The sequence below is a fragment of the Trichosurus vulpecula genome, chromosome 9 (assembly GCF_011100635.1).
Source record: "Trichosurus vulpecula isolate mTriVul1 chromosome 9, mTriVul1.pri, whole genome shotgun sequence".
NCBI classification, from domain to species: Eukaryota; Metazoa; Chordata; class Mammalia; order Diprotodontia; family Phalangeridae; genus Trichosurus; species Trichosurus vulpecula.
Genome location: NC_050581.1, coordinates 94,109,927 through 94,131,431, shown reverse-complemented (window position 1 = coordinate 94,131,431; position 21,505 = coordinate 94,109,927). Strand labels below are relative to the sequence as shown.

Below are 21,505 nucleotides of genomic sequence, written 5' to 3'. Positions count from 1 at the left end.
GAAAATAAATGGGAATAGGAAAAGAATACCCACTGAAATATGCCCAACAAGTGGTCTTTGTTTGAAGACTGACAATGAGGAAGCCCCCTTTACTTCCCAAAGCAATCTACTTCATTTTTTAATAGTTCTAATTATTAAGAAATTTTTCTAACTGCCTTCAAACTTAATCTTAATCTTTTCAACTCCCATCAATTGTTCTACGTTCTACCATCTAGGGCCAAACAGAAGAAATCAAAACCTCCTGCTAAATGACAGTGCTCAAAGACAGTTCTCTTACCTCATATGTTATGAAATGGAGGTTCTTTACCAATATGGTAGTCCTCCTGTGAATTTTCTTCAGTGTCTTTCCTATACTGTAGATATTTTCAGAGGGATTTCAGATTGGGTCTGGGTTGAACTAGATGGACTTTGAGATACTTACCAACTCTGATGTTCTGTTAGTTATGATGTGAGCTCTAGTAAAGCTGTATTGTAGATGAAAACAGCATATTAAATGATTATATTATGCAAGTTCTGAAAACATTGCATTAGAGAGATCTGAAATGGGCAGCAGATGTACAAAATACGAAATGGTTAAGATTCCTAAAGGGGATCGACTTTCTTGAGGCATTAGCTCTCTAACGGAGAATGATGTATTTGCCCATGTGGATCACAATAATAGCCATAAGATATGGGGCCAAGTCATCTCCTTAACCAAGCAGGAGGTTTTATTTATTAGGCATCAGCCTATCACATTGAATACCTACTTCCTTTCAAAATGTATTCACTTCCCTCTGACTAAATTTGGCCAGACAGAGGGAACTTTGTGGCTTTCTAAGCAGATTGAAGGGTTTTACTACTAGTTAGCACCATAAAACAAACTAGACATTCCTGAAACTCTTGTGTCATATGTATGTAAGCAGTACAAAAGGGTATATTTTTATTGACAGTAACATGCAAAAAAGTCTAACTTAACTTTATTAAATTTAGTTATTGTTGTTCATTTGTGTCCAGCACTTCATGACCCCATACCTCCTTCTCCAGCACATTTTATAGATGAGGAAACTGAGGCAAACAGAGTTAAATGATTTGCCTAAGTTCACATAGCTAATAAGTGTCTGAGGTCAGATTTGAACTCAGGAAGATGAATCTTCCTAACTCCAGGCCTTGTACTCTCTCCTCTGTGCCACCTATCTGCCCTGTCAAATTTATGTTATTCCAAATAGATAGGCATGAGATGTTCATTCTCTGACTGTCACCCTAAAAGAAATAGAAAACATGAGGATAAACTTTGTTGAAAGATGCTCACAGGCATCCTTAATATTGTTGCCATTAGTTTTTGAACAATAGACTATTGTGCACTTTTATAAATTCCCCCTAGTTTGAAAAATGTAGTCCTCATTTACAAATTTTACAATTATAATTCAGGTCAGCTACACAGTGGCTATAGCATCTTATCCCAACATATACTTAAAATGGATTGCCAGACTGGTCTCGTGAATTAAAAGGAGTACATTTCTCGCCTATGGTAACATGATTTGAGAGGTACCAGTGTTGACAACTATTAGAAAATATTAACTCTACCACCTTTCTTTTCAACATGATTATTTCATTTTGGCCAGGTCTTGAAGATTTTTCTACCTTTTGCATCTCTTTTTAAATTGAAAATATTTTTGGAAGGGATTCCATTTTAGCTATTATAAACCAACAGCTGGAGAGTATACCTTAGTTATTATCAGCTAGACCTTAATGACAAATTAACATGCAGCTGGGAGTAGGAATGAGACACAGGATATATGTTAAGGTTTAGGAAAGAAAAATGGTGTGATGACTTTAAGGGGCTGACAGCAGAGGATGCTAAAGACAGACTTTGCTTCACAATTTTGCCAAACACTGGCCCTTAAGAGAGTCAAAATTTAGGTCCCACATGGGATTAGGTAATCTGGAATGTATCTGTCAGATTATTCTCCACCCCATTTCATAGATAAGAAAATAGAGGCTCAGAAAGATTATATAATTTGCCCAAGATCACACAGGCATGATGAAGCAGAGCTGAGACTGGATCATCTAGATTCTGTCTATAGCTTTGCAGTTCTTCCTGTAGCCAAACTGATACCTTCAGTCCCCTGTAGCTTGTTGATTTTAATGAATGCGAGATTTAAATTGGTAGACTTTCCAAAATGTTTGAACAATTAACCAATTGGGGTGTTCATCTTTTTTTAAGGCCAAGCTGAGAATAAGGTTTCTATGAAAACTCCCTCCCTGTACTTAAATTTGCTATAGTGACTATTTCTATGTAAGGGTCATTATGTCTCTAACTCGATTTTAAAAGAAATCGTCAATGGCCTGTAAAGGCTCAAAATGAGAAGCCATTGGAAAACAGTCCATTAAAAGGGCAAAAATAGAATTAGTTTTCAGTTGGCTCAGTTACATAAAGAGCTTAAGCTGGTAGGTTAAGCTGAATCATCTGATTCAGCTGCATTATCTGAATAGAATGAGGAAATGGATCCTGGTCCTGGACTCTCAGTATTGTGTTTTTTTTTTAAATTAAATCATATTCAATAAATCAATGTCCTAAAAAAGAAGAATTTATCAATTCTGATTTTTTTTTCTTTAAACCTCAATTCTTTCTTTCAAAATTTCATTCCAAAAAGTTTGAATTTTCCTGAAGAAAAAGATTGAAATAGCCATTTATCTGGCTGTCATTAGCAGATTCTCAAGCTTTTATTCTTTTATCTGAAGGATTTAGACAACCTCTTTTTTTTTTTTTTTGGTTTTGATCTTTAACAGTTTTAGACATGATTTCTTACTAGCAACCTCCCTGTGACATCCAGGGTTATTGAGAAAGGTTATTTATTCAAATGGTGGTTTACATTAAAGGCTATATTATGTAGTAGATAGTGTCAGATTTTGAAAGAAGATTTATGTATAAGTCAAACCTCTGACACTAGCTGTGTGGCCACTGACAAGTTGTTTGACCTTTCTGATCTGTAAAATGGGCTAGATGTTCTCTAAGTTGCCTTCTAGCTCTATTTCTATGGTCCTGTAACCACTGTGCAGCTGGACAGAAGGGTTTTCTCCTGTGTGCAGAGTCTCTGACTTATATCTCATTTCACACTGTACACACACTTTTTGTTATGCAAAGGTACAATGAACAAACCTGGTTTGTGGTTAGATGTCGGATACCTTGTATAACAATGGGACTGCATCTTGTTACACCTTTTTGGCAAATCTAATTTGATGGCTTTGTTTCCTAGTCACTGTCTTCAGGAAACGACAGGAAAGATATTTTTGTTGCTTCCCAGGATGTATAAATTACCCATCCAGACATCCCGAATGGTAATCTCATTAAAGAATTTCTTAAAAATAGCCCCTTATTCAACATATCTGGAGAATGGAGGGAATATTCACATTCTGGCTCTTTTTTTCCCCTGTCCAATCTAATGAAATTTTCACATTCCAAAATGCAAAGCAATACAACATAACATGATATAGTGCAATGTAATTAACATGTATGAAGTCCTTACTATTTTGTGCTGGATACTGGGAGTACAAAAGGCAAAAATTAAACAGTCCCAGCCTTCAAGGAGTTTGCATATTACTGTGGTGACAGTGGTAGTTGTTGTTGGTAGGGACAATAATATCCATATAGACAGATCAATATGAAGTGTATGTTTTTGGTTTTGGCCAGGGCAAGTGATTTCATTGTTATAGGGAAACTCCTACCAGTGTGGATCAACAATTGTATTAAAACTAGGCAGCCAGGTGGCACAGTAGAGTAGAGCCCTCAGCTTGGAGAAAGATCTGAGTTCAAATTTGACCTCAGACACTTATCAGGTGTGTGACCTTGGGCCAGTCACTTAACCTTTGTCTCAGTTTTGACTCTAAAATGGGAATAATATCACCTACTGCCCAGGATTGTTGTGAAGATTAAATGGCATAATACTTGTAAAGCTCTTAGAATAGCATCTGACACATTATAGGAACTATCCAAATGGTACTCATTAGCTAGCTACAACTAGAGTTCTTAAGAATTTCCTGGGGCATTTAGAAGTTTAAGTGACTTGCCCAACAGTCACACAGACCAGAAGAGATCTGCAACTGTTTTGGCACTGTGCTCTTAGATAATTATCAGGGGTTTTTTGTTGTTGTTTGTCCTTTGTTTTGAAGAAGACCATGACATCAAGGAGACGATGCCATGACAAGCAAGTGAATTGGATTTAAGTGAGAGGGCTGTGCAAAGTCCCCAGCCTCACTTTTTCCTCCAGGACCATCTGGGTCCAGTGGTGAAATATAGAATAGGGAGGCTAAATAACCTGCCTACAGACACACTCCAGTACATTTTAGATATGAGGCTTGAATTCAGGTCTTCCTGACCAAGGTGAGCTTTCTGTCCATTAAAAAAATATGAATCAATGAAGAAAGCATTTATTAAGGTCTCAGTATGTACGAAATACTGTGCTAAGTTCCAGGGTTACAAATAGAAAAGCTAAAGTGCTTGTCTTTAAGAAGCTTATATTTTTTTTGAAAAAAATTATTCACTATTTTTTCAACTCAGCCAGAGACAATAAACATTTATTAAGTGCATACTATGTGTCAGGTATTATGCTAAACATTGAGGGTACAAAGGGATTTAAGACTGTCCTTGTCCTCAGGGAGTTTACATTCTAATAGGGGAAGCAATATAAAAAAATTTAACAAATATATGTTCTGTCTTCCTCCCATCTACCACGTCCATTAAAAATCAAAATCAAAATCCTTGTAACGAATATGCATAGCCAAAGAAAGCAAATACCAGCATTGGCCACATTAAAGAAACACACATCCCAATATGGGCAGTAGTGGATAGAATGCTGGACTTGGAGTCAGGATGACTCATCTCCCTGAGTTCAAATCTAGCTTCAGACACTTATCAACTGTGTGACCCTGGGCAGTTTACCTCAGTTTCCTCATGTGTAAAATGACCAGAACAAGGAAATGGCAAACCACTCTAGTATCTTTGCCAAGAAGACCCCATATTGGGTCACAAAGAGTCAGACCTGACTGAAAAATGGCTGAACAGTAAACATCCCATTCTAAACCCCGAGTGTCACATCTTTGTCATGAAGTGGGCGCATATTTCATTATTACTTTTCTGGAACTATATTTAGTCATGGTTTTGATCAGAGTTTTTAAAATTGTTTTTCTTTACAATGTTATGGTATATATTGCTTTCCTGGTTCTGCCTACTTCATTCGGTATTACATTCATACACCATCTTTTTTCAGCCATTCTCCAGTGGGTAGGCAACCCATTAATTTCCAGTTTTTACCACCACAAAAATTAATAATACTATTTTTTTACACAATTTTTCCTTTACTCATTCTTTAATGTTTTTTGAGGCCTAGGTTTAGTTTTGGCATCATTAGGTCAAAAGATATGTGTGTAGTACAGGGTAGTAACTTTAGACACAGCTCTACAGAATGGCTGGACCAATTTAAAACTCCACCTGATGTATTTTCCCCACACCACCTCTGACGTTAATCATATTCCTTTTTGTCAACTTTGCCAATCTGACAGGTGTGAGGAAGAAGCTTAGACTTGCTTTAATTTACATTTTTCTAATTATTAGTCATTTTGAGCATATTTTCATACAGTTGTTAGTAGCTTGGATGTCTTCCTTTGAAAACTGCCTGTTATATCATTTGACAATTTTTCTCTTTGTGAATAATTCTCATTTTTATAAATCTTAATCAGTCCTTTATATAGCTTGGAAATAAAGTCCTTAATTCTCTATATACATTATTCCAGGCTCTCACATACAATGCAATGCAAATTAATTTCAAGAGGAAGAAGAGACTACTAGATACTGGGAGGGAAGGGGATAAGCCTCAAGGAAGAGATGGCACCAGAGTGGGCTGCCAAAATGTTGGGAGGTACAATGTTGTATATGAATAGCTAATAAGAGCGAGAATGATAATAATAGCTAGATGTTATATTGGTTCGAAGGTTTGCAATGTAATTTCCATATGTTAACATATTTAAATATTATTAGTTTATAGAAGCAACCTGGGATAAGGGAAGCTTGGGCAAGTCACTTAACCTCTATTTGCATAAAGAAATTCTCTTTGATTTATCTAAAAAAAGCCATAGAGGGATTGCCATTTCTTTGGTAGAGGGAATTCCCATACTAGAATTACTTATGCTGATAAACTCACAGATTATCTTTGAATCTAGTATTAAGTATATGGAGGACTATAAACTTTTAAACATCCCTTTAATTTATTTCAGGCATATAGAAATGCCTCTGAGTAGACATAGTCTAACTCAATCTCATTTTTAACCTTATTTTGAGGAATTTCAGAATAGATACCCAAGGCCTGATAAATGTTTGTTGAGATTATTGCAGAGAGAATTCATGTGTTTAGACTAGATCAGGGTTTCCCAACCTGGACTCCATGGTCACTCCAAGGGATTTTGTGGAGAGATATCATGGGGTCCATGAATTTGGATGGGCAAAATTACTTTTTTTTTCACTAATCACTATCAAAAATTTAAATTTAGCATTTTATTCAATTATGAATAAAAAAAAAGCCAAACATGATTCTGAGAAGGGAGTCTCTAGGCTTCCTCAGAATGATACACAAAGGTCAACATCTCTGGGACTAGTTGATCTCTTAGGTCACTTGAAATTTTAGCTACTAGATTTCTGTTCAATAAGATCATATCCTCATTATTCATGACTCCTTCCCCTTGTCTGAAAACTGAAAGTGACTTAAGATATTTTAGCTATTGAGGTCTTTTTTTTTAACTGGCCAAACTAGTTCACTAATACATCTGTAAAACTCATACCAAAGTATTACTGAATTGAACCCCAGGGCTCTATATAATTCAGCAAGTGTACATATGCACAATTTCCATTTGCTTTTAGTGGTTCAGCCTGTCTCTCCTCTGAGGCATTGGTGGAGTGGAGCAGTATAAAGATATCTTAATCCAGTGCTTCAAAAACAAACATACAAACAAACAAAAAATGGTCTGAGTATTTCCCCCTTTTGTTGCCTTAATATGAGGAGAGATAGAATTCACTGTGAAAGAAATGCAAATCATAATAACCTGTGGTTAGACCTCCTGTAGCAAATTAGCAGAGATGACAAAAGATGGAATAGTTAATGTTGGAGGGGTTGTGAAAAAAACAAACAGGCACAATAATGTGACGATTAGTGGAGCTATGAATTTGTGTGTGTGTGTCTGTAAGTATGTGTATATAAACACACACATATACACTTACACACATATATGTAAACAGTTCTGGAAAAGAATTTAGGATTGTACAAATGATACTCCAAGAAAGTCACTGGCAAAAAGAGAAGGTCTATATATACCAAAATATTTATAACAGCATTTTTGTCATAGTAAAGAACTAGAAACAAACGGATATCGATCGATTGGGACAAAATGAATTGTGGTACAAGATGAAATGGAATAATATAGTTCTGTAAGGAAAAACAAACCTGGTTTCTACAGAGAATCATGGGAAGTCATATAAATTGATACCAAGCAAAGTAGGTACCATCAGGAAAATAATATCTATGATAACTACAACAAAATAAATGGGAAGAGCAATCACCAGAAATTGAAATTAAATATTATAAAATTAGAAAGATCAAGCTCATTTTTAGAGACATGAGGAGATACATCCCTCCTCTCCTTTGCTGAAGTGAAGTGGGGCTCCATGGGTTTGGAGCACTGTATATGATATAAGATTTGATTTTTTTTAATACAAAGTGATGATGGATAGGAAGGAAAATGTAGGCAATGTGAAAGGAAAAGACGTGAATAAAATCAATTAAAAAAAACCAAACTCACTGTACCTTCTCTTTCATATTTAATTTTATAGGTGAGGAAAGGGTGGCCCAATGAGATTAGATGACTTAACCGATGTCATAGATGGTGTAAGCATCAGGAGTGGAATCTAAACTCAGATTCTCTGGCTCTAGAACCATTTATTCTTTCTCTCGTGCCACTCTGCCTCCTTTTTGCTTGTATATCTCCCACAAGGGCTAGCAAAGCACAGTACCTGAAACATAGTAAATATTTGTAGAATTAAATTGAATTATTTAACACATCCCCGATATGTGCCCTAGCCAAATTAGACAATTCAGACTTATAGGATTTAGAACTAGAAGGAATAGTAGAGATTATCTCTCTCTTCTCTTCTCTAAAAATACACCTTGTCTTTCTTGCCTTCTGGAAGCTTTACTGTTGTCATTTCCACCACCTGAAATGCTTCTCCTCCCAGGCCTTTTAGCAAAATTCTAGAAACATAGTGTAGAGGAAAAAATTACTGGATTTGGGTCAGAGAACCTGGATTCAAATTCTAGCTCTCTCATTTAGAACCTGTGACATTAGGCAAGTCACTTAACCTCACTGGTGCTGGAGTTTCATCTACAAAATGAAGAGATTAGAATAGATGACTTCTAAGGTCCCCTGCAGCTATTAGTCTATGATCCTATGATCCTCAAGACTACATGAAATTTAGTTCCTTGTGGGAAGCATTAAAACATGCTTCAGCAACCAAGATACCCAACCATAGTACCTTGCTAAATATATACTTGTTGAATAAATGAGTTTACTTTAACCTGCTATGGAGCCCTGAGTCTTTCTTTAATTAGAGACTCACATTAACAAACAAATAAGAATGTTTTTGCCATATGGGTCATACTCAATGAAAGGACGCTGGAGCATGGTTTAATTTTTTTAGGGTGGCTGCCTTCTTCAAAGTGATGAAATTTTGCCTATCAATTTATTATACTTTATTATCTTATTTCCCTACAGAAAGACTAAGCTGTATTAGGTTTTATTCCTTTTCCCACTAAAAAGCATGTTAACATCTATCAGGCAGGGCTATGATAGAACTTCTCAAATCTCGGGGAGTTGAAACTTTTTGTAAAATATTATTAGTTATATCAAAGGGAGACATTTTGGAAAGAAAGCTGAGTAGATATCAATTTAAACCAATACTTTAGTTCTGGGAAGAGAGCAGGGGTATATAAATACTCTGAATACCGTTCCATCATGCTTATCATTTAGTTTTTTTTTGATGGGAAAAGAAAGATGTAGCTCTTTGGGAACATTGCAACAGATAATCTTCTGGTCTGCAGAGAAATGTATACAAAGGAACAACCCTGATTGCTTGCTAGAAACTCTTTGTAGAAGCTTTGGCTCCAGCAGTATGTCTTAGTGGAGAGTGCTCTGGCATTGAAGGGGGAAGACCTGGATTTGCATTCCAGCTCTGCTATCTAGTACTTGTGTGACCTCAGATGAATTACTTTACCTTTCTGAATCTCAATATTCTTAGTTATAAAATGAAAAGATAGGACTAAATGGCCTCCAAAGTCCATACTATCTCTAAATCCTATGTTAGAAGGAACTCTATGAATAGAAACAAATTCTTGTATAATAGAGGGTTTGGTGCATTCTTAGACTATTTAAGATGGCATAACCCACATGGAAGACACTGGAGGACCTTCTTCTGAGAAAGCGGAGAAGAGGGGCATATGTAGATGCGATGTTTTGAATTGTCATGCCATGTGGTTGAGAACAACTCTTTTTGTGGGCTACATAGACAAAACAGGCAATCTCTTTAAAACTGACTGAGCAGTTGGTAAGGGGTTTTTCTTTCATTTATGTATGAAGGTGAAGGACTCCTTCACTCAGAGCAGGTGACACTATGTGGCATGGGAGTAGGGGGGAATCTGAGAGGTATACACCCTTAGGCCACATAGTCTGAAAAACCAGAACTCGCTTTTGACATTTTGGTTGGTTCACTTCTATTCTAGTTACAGGGAGTGGAGTTTCTAATCTGGCCTCTTGAACTATCAGGATCTGGGAATCCAGGAACCCCTGCATGGTGTTGCAGCCAGCTCAGCAATGAAGTCCAGTGAAGTAAATGTTGGGAAATGTTAGTTTAGCTAGGCTTTTGACTTGAACTTGATGGGAATAATGCTATATACACTGAACCCAAGACCTTTTGGAATACCAATGCTTTGAGTCTCATATCCAAAGCTAACATTCCTGGAAGCAACCCTTATGGAGATAGGACTTAACAACTTTTCCTGCAGGTGTTATAACCACATCTATTAGGGACCCCCCTCAAAAGAAAAGTTCTTCTCACTAAAGTCCTTCACCTTGTAAAATGGTTCAAAATCAGAAATTGATATGATTTTTCAGTGGAAATAACATTAGAGAAGAGGCTTTAGCCTTTGCTTTGCCACTATACCCCAAGGACCATAGAACCTTTCCATTTGATTTGCAGTCCAATCTTTCCATATGTATTGTATCTCCTATCAGAATGTGAGTTCCTTGAGAGTAGGGACTATCTTGCTTTTCTGTTGTATTCCCAGCACTTAGCATAGTACTTTGCACATAGCACATGCTTAGTAAATGCTTCATTAATTAATTAATTAATTAATTCATCCTTTCATTCATGTAGGAATTGAGCTAAAGTGTCAGACTTTGAGCTTCCCGCCCCAGAGACAAAGATGGTTTGGAGGAAACACTCCCAAAGTGTTGGAAAAATGTTTATTGGTTTTCACAATATCTCTGAAGTAAATATCTTTGTAAAAGAGAATCCCAAATTAAGTGTTTAAATGGATCCAAGGTACCCCAAAATGGAGGGCACATATTCAATTGGGGCTTAAGCTGATAGCAAGGGAAAGAACTGCACCCCCAACCTCCTCAGTGTCAGAGAAACCTGCATCTGTGTGAGGAGGGCCCAGGGAGGTAGATTGTAGCAGGCCTGGCCCTCAAAGAGTGGGGATGAAGAAAACATGTTAAATTTAGACAGACATTTTGCAAGTATTTGGTGTCACTGTTTTATCAGAAGGATAAGAATATAGAGGTCTGAAGAAATAATAACCAACATTTATATAGTACTTTAAGGCTTGCAAATCACTATATATACATACACACATGTATACATATATATGTGTATATACATATATGTATGCATATATACATGTGTATATACACATATACATATATGTATATACACATACATATACATGCACATATACTTATATGTGTAATTTCATTTGTTCCGCACAACTGTCCTGTGAAGTAGGTATTATTTTTAAACTTCATTTTATAAATGAGGAAACTGAGGCTGAGAAAATTCAAGCAACTTGCCCAGAATCACAAGGCTCATAAATGTCAGAAATTGAACTCAGGTCTTTCTGACTCCAAGACCAGTGAACTTTCTAATCTACCACAAATAAATGCTATTAAAAGTTTGGGTCATTTAAGAATATTTCTTCTATGTATATTACTCCAATTTTGTTCCCTTCCTTTAGTCTTCACCTTAGGAAAAATCTCAGAATGAACAAAATGTGCCTAGTTCAGCTTCTCCTTTCTTTACCACTCTACCTCCAACCAAACTCCTTCTCTCCTCAGACTGTTGGAGTATCAACATCTGACCATAAGAAAGGGGTCTTGTGGTCATTTGTACAAAGATTTAAAACATTCTTAAGGATGAAATAGCTACCTGTCCCAATTGTATTTTCATTTTTAACAAGTAACAAAAACTTTAAGATGAGACAAAACAAATTCTAATACTGGAATTTTAGGCCTCAGAGATGAGGCTGATGCCCTGATGGAGCAAGGGGAGAATGTATTCCAGCCTTACCTGTTCCTGAATGAGAGCTTCTCTGATTGGCAGAGCTAGAAGGAAAATTAAAGATCATTTAGTCTGGCCTCCTATGATAGATGACAAAACTGAAACCTATAAATTTGCCCAAGGTCAGATAGATAGTAAGTGATGGAGAAAGGAGTCAAATTTAAGTTTTCTGACTCCAAATCCAATTTGCTTTCCCTAGTGCCATTTCAATTTGAATTCAGTTCGATAAACATGTATTAATCATCTACTAGGTGCTAGGCAGAGGCAGCTAGCTAGGTGACAGTGGATAGAGTACTGGGCCTGGAGTCAGGAAGAACTGAGTTCAAATCCAGCCTCAGATGCTTACTAGCTGTGTAACCCCAGGCAAGTCATTTAACCTCTGTTTGCCTTAATCTGCTGGAGAAGAAAATGGCAGTCCAATATCTTCCCCAAGAAAACCTATGAATGGTATTGGCATGCTATGGTACACAAAGTCATGAAGAGTCAGACACAACTGAACAACAACATATGCTAGGCCCTGTGTTAAGTTGTGGTGATACAAATTAGGACTTGAGGAATGTTGAATAATGAAGCATTTACCCAGAAAGATCCAATTTTCACTGTTGTAGTACAGTATGTCTAGGTTATTAACCATGAAAATGTAATAAATACAAATGTAAAATTTAACTAAATGATGAATTCTGAACAGAACTTCTGCTGGCCTCAGCTGAATGAATTTGGTTAGGTAAATATTAAGATAGTTAAAGGGAAGTCAAATGCACTTGAGGGAGGGGGGGACAGAAGATAGCATTATATAGAGCAGGAAAAAGATATCCCAGATATCACATAGTGAGTCTAATAAAAGCTATTGTTCAAATCTCATTCAATAAAAGCAAATCTCATTTCCTTTAACTTGGCGACATTAAAGAGCTATGTATTTAGGGGTAGATTTTATTGAAATAGCAGGGTGGGGCCTCGGAATGAGTATGAGGAAGGGCAGAGAAGGTGATAGAGCACATATACCTCTGTTAGTCTTAGGTCACCTGGGTAGACCCTGTGATCTCATTCCTAAGGCTCCACTTCATCATGGAGGTGCACTTTGTTAACTCTTTGAACTTTAGGTCCAGATGGAATCCATAGAAATAATCTGGTCCATCCAGCTGTCTCCCTTTAGGCAGAACTGCACCTGAAGCATCCCAAACATGTGGCTAGAACTTACTGCTATGGGTAGGCATTCCACAGACCCAAAAATACCTATTTGTTCACTTTTTCCCTCTACCGAGTCTAGTCTAATGGAAATTCCCTTGTTTGGTTTTGCTTTTACAAAAACAATGGAAGAAATCAGTTTGTTGACAGACTTTCTTCCTACTTCTGTTTTTGGCAGCATTATGTAAAAGCAAGGTATTTACCAAAAGGGAGGAAGCAGAATTGCGTTAATAATATCTTCCATGGAATAAAAAAAGAAAATACTTGTCAAAAGAAAAATAGTATAAATTACTTATGGGATACTTCTGAGATAGTGTTAACTTTCTGTTTTTAGGGAAACCAGATAGTTTACTTTGAAAAATTCTAAAGTTGTATTAAGATAATTAAAAAAAGAAATATATATACACACATGTGTATGTATATATATATATGTACATATACACACAACTATATATATTCATACTAAAATAATAGTACTATGAATATATAGTTATATATGCACACACATATGTATATATGTATATATACATATATGCATACATATACATACATTTTTTTTTACCATTTTATTAGAGCTTTAGAATTTTTGAAAGTAAACTAGATGGTTTCCCTTAAACTTCATAGTATGTGTATATATATATATATATATATATATATATATATGTGTGTGTGTGTGTGTGTGTGTGTGTGTGTGTGTGCGTGCACATATGTACCGATAGATAGATAGATAGATAGATATCTTCCTGTTCATAAATGGCTACAGTACTCTGAAATGTTGCCATCTAGTGGGAGTTTAAAGTCAAAACATCAGCCCTTTCAGACATTTATTCAAGACTAGAAGGCTAGTTAGGAAATATTTGGCTTTGAGTGTGGGAGGTCAGACCATTTTGATTTTGTAAAAAGAAAAAAGTTTGCTAAAAAAGATAAAGAAAATGAAGCAGCATTCAAGAGGAAGGAAAGCTAGAAATATTCTTTCTAGAGGCATGGTGCAGTGGAAAGAACCCAGGATTGGGAGTCAAAAGATATGGGTTCAAACCCTGGCATTAGATATCTTACCATTTACAAAACCTTGAGAACAGTGGGTTACGGTGGAAAGAATGACAGATTTAAGATCAGAGGATATGGATTCTAATTCCAGTTCTCTGACTTACTACTTAGGAAACTTGGCACCCCTAAAGATACAAAAGTGATGGAAGATTAGTGAATGCACAGAGGCCCTTTGGTGTTATTCCCCACATGGAAGAGACTGGGGGACTTGCTTCTGGGAGAGTTGTGATGATGTACAATTGAAGCACCTTGGAAAAACTTTGGAACATGTGTAGACATTCAATTACTATTTACAGTATGTTAACCATGTGGTAAATGGCAGACTTTTGATTGGTTGTGTAGCCCAGAGCTAGGGGTGCATTTAAAAGGAGGTGCCCAATCAGAGCCTGGGTCATTTCTCATTAGTTCTCTCTCCCAGAGCATTTCTTTGATTGGTTTTGATACTTTAACTGATGGTATCTGGTGAGAGACAATAATGTAAAGAGAAAGGCTGTTTAGACTCTCCCTCTGGGGCTGACATGTGACCCTATCAGAACAATCTTTGGTCCTTTTCCTTGTCATTTTTTTTTTTGTTAAAGGGGAAGGAAATTAATTTGGAGGCAACCGTGCTGTGAATTATGAAGGACCAATTTAGTTAGTCTCTAGAAGCCTTGAAATCAAGAGTTAATGTCTGGTTTTACAGTCAGTTTTGAGGAACAAAGACTGTAGGGATCTAGCACAGATGTAGCTCAGACTAGGACCAATTAGATATTGATGGTGTCTTTGAACCTGAACTTGATGGGACCAAGGATCTGTAGAAACTGTTCTAACAGTGAGTCGACATTGCCCAGTGAGCTAGGTGGTATAGGGTAGAGTATGACTCCACGGTGTGAAAGGGGATCTGTTTTGCTTTTGTTCTTGCTATATTTTAAAAGTAAATGTCCCTTTGTAAAAGCTAATAGATATTAAGTGGCAAAATGAAACTGGCTAAGGGGGTGGGGGGTTGCACAACTGGTGGGGTCTTGAGCCAACTAGAGTAGAGAAAGTCACTACAACCCCTCAGTGATACCTTGAAGTACCTGAATCCTGAGGCAGAGAAATAGAAATTGACTCTCGAATAGTGAACTAGAACTCGACTCAATTTATAAGATATCTTTTTTGGGGAATAAATAGGCATGTTCTGGCACAAGTGATGTAGGGCCTCTACTAGATATTTTGATACCAGTGATAGAAAATATTTAGATAAAGAAAAGTTTTTATTATAACAAATATCATTTATTAAATTATATATGTACATTTATAATAAATTAATTAAAGGATATATTTCTATACTTGTATTTATCTATAAATATTTATATATTCCGTGTAAAAGAGGCAATATGAACTTGGGTGATCAATTGATCAAGTATTTATTAAATGTTCCTTATTTCTTAGGCACCAGGGATGCAAAGACAAAAGGAGCTTACATTCTATGGGGAGGGGCATGTGTACTTATGTGCATACACAAAACATACGCAAGAAAAATATTAGATACTTTCCTGAGGGACCGAGAAAGGCCTCATAAAGGAGGTGCTGTTTGAAGTAAAATTTGAAGGAAGCTAGGGCTGCTAAGGGGCAAAGGTGAACAGGGAGTATCTATCACATATGTTGGTCAGCATGGAATGTCACAGAAGAAAGAGAAGCGATGTCAGAGTGTGAAGAACAGCAAAAAAGTCAGGTTGGCTCTATTGTAGAGTGAGTCAAGGAGGGTAATTTGAAATAAGCTTTGTAACCTCTCTTGACCTCAGTTTCTTCATCTGTAAAAATCAATCAGCAAAGAATTAGTAAGAAACCACTATGTTCCCAATCCTGTGCAAGACCTGAGAGATACAAAGCCAGAAATGAAACAGTGTTTGGATTCTGTTTATTACCTCCAATATTCATTCAATCTCTTAATATATCGTATTAAACTAGCATGTTCCTATTAGCAAAGAGAAGCAAGTGTTACAACAAAGCAGAGGAAACAGAAGGCAGAATGCAAAAGGGGAAAGTGCCATGTAGGAAGGGAAGGGGTGGGCATAAGTGTTTATTAAGCACCCACAAGATGTGCCAGACCCTTTACAAATATCTCCTTTGAGCCTTACAACAATCCTCTGAGGTGGGTGCTATTATTATCTCCATTTACAATTCAGGAAACTGAGGCAGAAAAAGGCAAATTGACTTACCCAGAGTTACACAGCTAGTAAGTGTCTGAAGCCGGATTTGAACTCAGGTCTTCCTGACTTCATGCTAGCACTTTTTCTACTGTACCACCAAGCCATGGGAATACTCAGAGAGGACTACTTATCATGTAAAAAGAAGAATTTATCATTTTATTTCCTCTCACTGCAAAACTTTTCATTGTAGTCTAATAAAAAAAAATCCAGGAATTTGGTAGTAGATTCCATTACATCTAGATATAATAACTGATCCAACTGCTCAAAATGGGTTTGTAAAGAAAAAAAAAAAACAACTTCCCTCTTTTAAAACTTGACTGCCCTAAAAATATTTTAAGCTATTCTTTCCCTGAGTGAACATGATCATGTCCTTGATGTTTTGACACAGACTGAAAAAATAGGGCTACCATTAGATACCTTGGCACAGATGATAGAAAATACCTTAGATAAGAAAAGGACTTTGGAGGAACAGAGGTTAAGGCTCATGATGAAAAAAAAAGAGACAGAAAAGGATATATCAGTGTCAGATCTCAAACTGTACCACAAAAAAAAAATCATTAAAATGATTTGGTATTGGTCAAAAAAATAGAGAACTTGATCAGTAGAACAGATTAGGTTCATAATTTATGGAAGGAAATGATCATAGTAGCATGGTATTTGATAAATTCAAAGACCCCAGTTTCTGGGGTGAATACTCATTGTTTGACAAAATCTTTTGGGAAAACTGGAAAGCAGTTTGGCAGAACTTAGGTAATGATCAACATCTCATACTGAGTACCAAGATAAATTCCAAGCAGATACATGACTTAGAGGTGACATCATATAGCAAAGTAGAGGGGCAAGGAAGAAATTGCTTTTCAGATATATCGACCAAGAGAAAGAAAGAGGGAGTTCATGACCAAAATAAATGATATAGAGGATCATAGGAGATAAAACAGATAATTTTTATTATATAGAGCTAAAGAGTTTTTGCCCAAACAAAACTAAGGCAGTTAAAATTAGAAAGAAAACACATAACTGGGGAAAAATTCTTGCAAAATGTTTCTCTAATACAGATATTACATTATAAATATTATATTATATCATAATATATTTTATAATTATAGTTGATAATAATTTATTATATATTATATATTACATTAGGTACAATATAGTGTATACTATAATTTATTATAATTTTATATTTAATGATGTTATTTTATAAATATTATAATAAAGATATTATATACAAATTATATAAAGAACTAATTTGACTTTATAAGACTGAGTCATACCTCAATAGTTAAATGGTCAAAAGATTTGAAAAAAGCAGTTTTCAGGGGAAGAAATCCAAGTAATAAATTGAAATAACTAATAATTTAAAAAATTCAGTTTAAAAAATTGAAAACAACTGTGAGGTTGAACCTTCCACCAATCAGATGGGCAAAGAGGAAAACAAGAAAATGGCAAAAAATTGGAGGGTTTGAGAGAAGGCAGACACACTAATGTACTATGGGTGTACCAATGAATTGGTCTAGCCCTTTTGCAAAGCAAATTGGAAGTATGTCTCAGAAGTCACTAAACTGGTAATACTGTTTGAGCTGGTTATATTACCACCAGGCCTGCATATGCGCCAAGAGATTAAAGAAAGAGAACAATCCACAGGTACAAAAATATTTTAACAGGCTCTTCTCCTTTTTTCTCCTTATCTTCCTACTCCTTCCTTCTCTTTTTCCTTGGTGATCTCAACTTCTATGGCTTCAACTGTCATCTCTGTGAAGATTTTTCACAAATTGACAAATCTAGTCCTCATCTCTTTTCCAAACTCTCATTCTTTTTTTTTAAATGTAATGTTTCTTTATTTTTTCCTTTTTTTAATTACGTTTTTATTTTTAGATTACAACACTCAGTTACGCATGATTTTGAGTTTCGGATTTTCTCCCCCCCGGCCCCCCCGTCCAAGATGGCATGGAATCCGATATATTTTCTATATATGACTTTGCATTAAACTTATTTACACAATAGTCAAGTTGTTAAGAAGAATTGTGACCAATGGAATGAATCATGAGAAAGAAGAAACAAAATTAAAAAAAACAAAATAAAGAGAAAAAAAAGGAGAGCAAATAGTTTGCCTCAATCTTCATTCAGACTCCATAGTTCTTTCTTTGGATGTAGATAGCTCTCTCTCCATCATGAGTCCCTTGGAGTTGTCTTTAAACCTTGTATTGCTGAGAAGAGCCAAGTCCACCAAGGTGAGTCATCACAGAATCAATATATCTGTGGTTGTGTATAATGTTCTCCTGGTTCTGCTCCGCTTGCTCAGCATTGTGTCATGTAGGTTTTTCCAGGTTATTATGAAGTCCATATCTTCCCCATTTCTTATAGTACAATAGAATTCCATTACATTCATATACCACAACTTGTTCAGCTGTTCCCCAAATGATGGGCATTCCCTTGATTTCCAATTCTTTGCTACCACAAAATGAGCTGCTATAAATATTTTTGTACACATGGGTCCCCTTCCCATTTGTGTGATATCTTTAGGATACAGCCCTAGAAGTGGCAATGCTGGGTCAAAGGGTATATATGTTTTTATAGCCCTTTGGGCATAGTTCCAAATTGCTCTCCAGAATGGCTGGATCAGTTCACAGCTCTACCAGCAATGTAACAGTGTTCCAATTTTCCCACATCCTCTCCAGCATTTATAATTTTCCTGTTTTGTCATGTTAGCCCATCTGACAGGAGAGATGTGGTACCTAAGAGTTGTTTTGATTTGCATTTCTCCAATCAGTAGTGATTTAGAGCATTTTTTCATATTCCTATAGATATCTTTAATTCCTTTCTCTGAAAACTGCCTGTTCCTATCCTTTGACCATTTCTCAATTGGAGAATGACTTGTATTCCTATAAATTTGGCTTAGTTCCCTGTATATTTTAGAGATGAGGCCTTTATCAGAGACACTAGCTGTAAAGACTTTCTCCCAATTTTCTGCTTGTCTCCTAATCTTTGTTGCATTGGCTTTGTATATACAAAACCTTTTCAATTTAACATAATCAAAATTATCCATTTTGTATTTTGTAATGCTCTCTATCTCTTGTTGTGTCATGAATTCTTTCCTTTCCCATAAATCTGACAGGCAAACTAGTCCTTGCTCTCCCAAATTGCTTATAGTATCAGCCTTTATTCCTAAATCATGAACCCATTTTGACTTTATTTTGGTATATGGTGTAAGATATTGGTCTATGCCCAGTTTTTGCCCTACCATTTTCCAATTTTCCCAGCAGTTTTTCTGAAGTAGTGAATTCTTAGTCCAGAAGCTGGATTCTTTGGCTTTATCAAAGAGTAGATTGTTATAGTCATTGACTACTGCGTCTTGTGTACCTAATCTATTCCACTGATCCACGACTGTTTCTTAGCCAGTACCAAGTAGTTTTGGTGACTGCTGCTTTATAGTACAGTTTAATATCTGCTATGGCTAGGTCATCTTCCTTAGCATTTCTTTTCATCAATTCCCTAGATATTCTGGATCTCTTCTTCCAGATGAATTTTGTTATTATTTTATCCAGCTCTGTAAAATACTTTTTTGGTAGTTCAATTGGTATGGTGCTGAAAAAGTAAATTAATTTAGGTAAGATTGTCATTTTTATTATATTAACTCGGTCTAACCATGAGCAACTTGTGTTTTTCCATTTATTTAGATCTGACTTTGTGTGAAAAGTGTTTAGTAATTATGTTCATATAGACCCTGGGGTTGTCTTGGCAGATAGACTCCCAAATATTTTCTAGTGTCTACAGTAACTTTAAATGGAATTTCTCTTTCTATCTCTTGCTGTTGGGCTTTGTCAGTAATGTATAGGAATGCCGAGGATTTATGTGGGTTTATTTTATATCCTGCAACTTTTCTAAAGTTGTTTATTATTTTGAATAGTTTTTTACTTGATTCTCTAGGATTCTCTAAGTAAATCATCATATCATCTGCAAAAAGTGATAATTTAGTTTCTTCTTTGCCTATTCTAATTCTTTCAATTTCTTTTTCTTCTCTTATTGCTACAGCTAACATTTCTAATACCAAATTGAATAACAGGGGTGATAATGGACATCCTTGTTTCACCCCAGATCTTAGTGGGAATGCATCTAGCTTATCCCCATTACAAATAATGCTTGTTGATAGTTTTAGGTAGATGCTATTTATAATTTTAAGGAAGGCTCCATTTATTCCTATGTTATCTAGCATTTTTGATAGGAATGGGTGCTGTATTTTGTCAAAGGCTTTTTCTGCATCTGTTGAGATGATCATATGATTTCTACTAGTTTTGTTGTTGATATGATAAATTATGCTGATGGTTTTCCTAATATCAAACCAGTCTTGCATTCCTGGAATAAGTCCTACCTGGTTGTAGTGTATTATTCTCCTGACAAGTTGCAGCAATCTTTTTGATAATATTTTATTTAAAATTTTTGCATGAATATTCCTTAGGGAAATTGGTCTATAATTTTCTTTCTCTGTTTTGACTATTCTTGGTTTAGGCATTAGTACCATATTTGTGTCATAAAAAGAATTTGGTAGAATTCCTTCACCTGTTTTCCCAAATAGTCAATAAAGTATAGGAATTAATTGTTCTTTAAATGTTTGATGGTTTGTAAAACCATCTGACCCTGCAGCTTATTTCCTAGGGAGTTCATTGATGGCTTGCTCAATTTCTTTTTCTGAGATGGGGTTATTTAGATGTTTCACTTCCTCTTCTGTTAACCTGGGCAATTTATATTTTTGGAAATATTCATCCATTTCCCAAAGGTTGCCAAATTTATGAGCATAAAATTGGGCAAAATAATTCCTAATTGTGTTTTAATTTCCTCTTCATTGGAGGTGAATTCACCCTTTTCATTTTTGATACTGGTAATTTAATTTTCTTCTTTCTTTTTTTAAATCAAATTGACAAAGGCTTATCAATTTTATTGTTTTTTTCCATAAAACCAGCTCTTGGTTTTATTTATTAATTTGATAGTTTTCTCGATTTCAATTTTGTTAATCTCTCCTTTGATTTTCATTATTTCTTATTTGGTATTTACTTGGGGATTTTCAATTTGTTCTATTTCTAGGTTTTTCAGTTGCATGCCCAATTCATTGATCTCCTTTTTCTCTTTTATTAGTGTAAACATTTAGAGATATGAATCTTCCCCTAAGAACCGCTTTTGCTGCATCCCATAATATTTGGTATGTTGTCTCACTATTGTCATTATCTTGAATGAAGTTATTAATTCTTTCTATGATTTGTTCTTTGGCCCACTCATTCTTTAGAATTAGATTATTTAGTTTCCAATTGATTTTTAGTTTATTTTTCCATGGTTCTTTATTACAAATAATTTTTATTGTATCATGATTTGGAAAGGATGCTTTGACTACTTCTGCCTTGTGAGGTTTTTATACCCTAGTACATGGTCAATTTTTGAGTATGTGCCATGTACTACTGAGAAGAAAGTATATTCC

At 35.6% G+C, this 21,505-nt stretch overlaps 1 long non-coding RNA gene across 1 annotated transcript; it reads right to left on the bottom strand.

Annotated features, from left to right (window-relative positions):
- Positions 1–7,839: 7,839 nt before the first annotated feature.
- Positions 7,840–16,370, bottom strand: LOC118832380. The gene is made up of 3 exons (XR_005009168.1): positions 16,048–16,370; positions 11,642–11,676; positions 7,840–8,035 (listed from the first exon to the last, which is right to left on the bottom strand). It is a non-coding gene; the product is annotated as an uncharacterized LOC118832380 (long non-coding RNA).
- Positions 16,371–21,505: the final 5,135 nt, after the last annotated feature.